Raw genomic sequence first — 4,572 nt, forward strand, 5'->3', positions numbered from 1 at the left:
ACTTGTCCCAGAAGAAACCCAAAAATAGATGGGCTCATTCAGAATTAATACCTTGCTTCCTCGTTTACATGGGGAAAGACTACAAGAAGGTGACATCAAAAGCTGGGAAGGAAAAATCAAGTGAAAAATAAGTCAGAAGTAAGATTCAACACATAACATCCACAAAAAAACATGAACCACCAAGAGCAACCAACATGACCTGCAGCTTCCTCTGTTCAGAGAAATGCAACTCATGCCTATCATTTAACAAGTAGTAATTGAGTCCTACACAACTTTGTCCCAGACTTGCTACTGCCTCAGCCAGGGCTTGATGCTGACTAATAAAGAGAGTTTCCAAACTCATGTATATATAAGTCAGTTCTGATAGTGATGGCTTCATGATGCAGACAAAATTTCCACAGGTCCAATAAAAATGATAGAATAGGAACTTCAAACTGAGCACTCCTGAAAGACATACTCTAGCACCATGCTCACTTCACATAAAGGGTAAGTATGAGTAAATCCTGTCAATATGCTCAACTCCAAGTCAAAAATCAGTGACATACACCTCTGATGTGCTATGGAATGAGGATGATAGCAATTAAACAGTTGTGTTTGTAAAAAATGAGGTAATTAATATAAATGCACAAGGGCACCACGGTTTGGGCAGTGAATGCTTGCTCATAACTACTGTGTGATTGCTCATTCCTTATTTCCTGAGTACCCACCTTGATAACTTGGATCTCATGAGCAGAGCCAAGTGCCCACTGAAATAAATGGGCATGTATGCTAAATATATAAGTACTTTCCTGTGTTACATGTTCTTAGAAATCATACCCTTGTGATAGATACTAAATTGGACATCCAAATTTAGTACTTCTGACCTCTATTTTAAGGTTTTGATCATTAAGTTGACTTTGCCTAGATAGGTTCCTGGAACAGGCTGGAGTCTATACCAGGAGGAAAGGAGATAATTTTATTAAATGCATTACCTCAGTGCATACAAAACTCTGCAATTCTTTGTGCTTTATTTAAGAACTGTTATGTCTTGATGTAGTTTTAGTCCTCATGACTTCATACGGAAACTGCATCACTGATGCAGAAGTTACTAGAGGTGAAGCCAAAGATTTGAATTAAAATAAGCTTATCATAACAGGTTTGGAGATAAATATTAGCTACTCAATTTTGCTAAAACAAGGTAATGGCATCAAAATGGTTACTACTCACTACACAGTTATTACCAACATTTAGTGTTTCCAAATGTATACAAATGCAGAAAGACAGAACTACATCAATTATCACTGCAGTATCAACATTATGTTTACTACCAAGAAAGAAATGGAAGGAAGGAAACAATAAAACTAGATTAAGATGAACAGCCCAGTGACTGCAGAGACCCTGGGACCACAAGTCACAAAACTGTCTGCAGCACTAAACATCCACATTTGGCTAATAACATAATATTGAAGTAGGTGTATTTAAGGCGTATTTTAAGTTCTGTCACAGTAGGACAGGATGTAAGAATTTAATTTAGTTTCCAACTGGTCTTAGGCTCTTGCTATAGCCTCCCTGAGAGCCTTCCAAGTTCAAAGTGCACCCCAGTACTGACAGAGAGCTGGTTACTTACAGCTACATCAATGACGTTTCCTTCTCTCAACCTGTAATACCTATCTTCCAGAGAACCTGAATTATTTATTTGGGAGCATGGTCTCCTAGCTTTCCACTATTCTACAGAACATAATGGGGAGCCAGATACTTGCAGTTTGCTTCAGGGACTAGAGTGAGAAATTACTTTTTAATATTCATTTAATAAGATATCACTTTTAATTCATGCCAGGTTCAGTTAGCCATGCAAATAAAGATGTTTATTCACAATATCTGAAACAGATAACAAGATTATAAATGCATAAATGGAGAAAAAAATCAAAGAAAAAAATTACTTTTCTGAAGTTAAATACTAGAAGTTGTGGGCTCTTCCTGTCAGGATGCCTTGCAGATTTTCCTAATTATCTGTCTTCCTAAATGACTATGTTCTTTCAGATGTTTACACCTCAGACTGCAACCTTTATGGAAAATCTGTATCTTTAGACGATCACCACATCAGTACTGCTGCTACATTCACCACAAGCTGGCAGTCTGGAGCCTTCTCTAGGAATTGTAGTTACTCTTTCTTTTGCCGTCACCAGCTCACTATCTCTTTGTTTTATTCACCACATTACTTGGGTGTTTGTGAGAAAACTTTCCGGATCCAGCTTTGCTCAGATTTTTAAGACCTAATTTCTTGAGTTTCCAGTGTATTTTTGTAAAACAACAAGAACAGAGAAATTCCAGCTATTTCACTCAATCTGTGATGTACACCTGTAGATTATATATAGAATCACTGATTGGTTCTCAAGCCACCTAAAAGATAATTTAAAGAAATCATTAACTTTCATTAATCTCAACTTCCCTAACCCACAAGGAAGTTTTCAGAATAGGACATAGGATAAAATGAAGAGGCACAGAGAGATGGTTACAGAAAGAGCAACATTAGTGCAAAAGTGCAAAATTAATTTCCAGTCTTTTTTAATTTACTGTAAAATTTTCAACTGTGAATTGTGAAACTCTCCAAAATCACAGCTGCTAAAAAAGGCAGTTAACAAAACCACATACTCTAATATTAAATCTTTCCATATTGTGATAAGCATAACTATGTCATTTCAACTGTTGCAATTTTATAGTTCTCTAGAAGATGCTTCATGAGATGACATATTTCAATACTACTACTACTACTAATAATAATAGTTGTTGTTATCATTGCCACCATAATCTCCTGTCAACAGACTGGTGATAGAGACTTCTTAACCAAGCTCTCATACATCTATTACTGTGTCTAGTTGGAAGATCTAGCCAAGATCAAACTTCATTTTTAAGCAGTTCTATTCATATAACTGCACTTTGTAACAATGGAAACAGAGCAACTCCAAGATTCACCTCAAATCACTTCGGCTTCAGTTGCTTGGCCTCAATACCCCATAGTAACTGACATATACAGAATATATATATAATATTGCCTGTATATACATATATATATACACACTGATACAGTTGAAGTCTATCAATAAAAAGAAATTGTAAATTAAAAAGTAATAAGAAACAAAGGACTGCCTGCACACAGTGTAATAACTACTTTGTTGGGACTTTGAATAGTGCATGAATTAAAAAAAAAACAACTTAACATGAGCTTTCCAAAGGAAGTATTAACCATAACAGATCATTTACTATATGTTGACTGGCAGAATCCATTTAGAAAAATCACACCAGTACTTAAGTACAAGCATACAACTATTACGGAAGAATATTGAAGGCCTCCAATACTTCAAATCAAAAAGCTATCAACTGATTTCTTCATATACTGTCATATAGCCAACCAAAACATTCTTTACTAAATCTGTTAAAATTAAAAAGAAAATTAACTGATGAAAATAACTCAGAACAAAACCAAGGACTTGCTTAAGCACCGTCTCTCTAAACGCTGTCTTAATCTAAGATTTAACACTGTTTCGAAAACAGTACTGTTTACAGTACTCGAAATGTTTTTCTCCTGTTTTCATTCCCAAAGGTAAGCAGCGAGTTATGACTAGCAACACGTAAGGCAATGGAGGTGAAACCTATGACTGCCACTGGGAATTTGACAACAAATGTCACAATCACACCAGATCATATCTCACTCAGCTCTCCGCAGAAATTACATACATCAAAAGGACCCAACAAACTACCCTTCTTCACCCTCACCCCTCCCCCCGAAAAGCCTGGATCACTCGGCCCATTGAGGACCTCAACTAATGTTTCTCAATCGGAGAAGACAATCACCGACCTACAGCCGAACACCGGAACCTTATCCGGAGGAGCTTTATCCACGTAGCTTTAAGCATATAGCGGGCCACTGTCTCCCTGAACCGGCGCAGTGCGTTCCCTTCAGCCCTAAACATCCTTCCCTGGGATGGCTGCTCAGGTGAGACTCAAACGCCACACCAAGGGCTCCTCCGAGGCAGACTGAGTATATTAAAACAGCACCCAGAACCAAACCCGCTGTGCATTAGACAACGAATACATATCAAGGTGGGTTTCTTTAACTGCGGATACGAACAATGGAGGTTAAATTCCTGACAAGGCGAGGGCTGAGCTCAGAACAGCAGGTCCGTGCCCGCTCCAGCGGAACGATGCCCAGGAAGGCCTCTCCACGGCCGGCCCATGGGGAATGCGAGGCGCCCGCCCGCGGCCTCCCTGGAAAGCGCAGCCGACCAGGCAGAGGCCCCGGCGGTCTCCCCAGGCCTGAAACTCCGCAGGAACCGCCCCGACCCCGGCTGGCCGCCCTCAGAACCACCGCAGCCACCGCCCTTAGCCGCCCCAGGAACGAAGTGCGGTGCAGCGACCAGCGGCCGCGCCCTTGCGGAGAAGGCCGGTGTCGGGGCACCGCCTGGACACGGATGCGAAAGGACCCCGCAACCCCCGAGCACCGCAGCCCAGAGCGGCCATTTTGCGGCCCGGCGCGCTGACATGTCGCGCGCCGTACGTGGCGCCGCCCCCCGCGCCTGCGCCCCGCGCCCCGCG

This window comes from Aphelocoma coerulescens, chromosome 1A (assembly GCF_041296385.1).
Source record: "Aphelocoma coerulescens isolate FSJ_1873_10779 chromosome 1A, UR_Acoe_1.0, whole genome shotgun sequence".
NCBI lineage: Eukaryota > Metazoa > Chordata > Aves > Passeriformes > Corvidae > Aphelocoma > Aphelocoma coerulescens.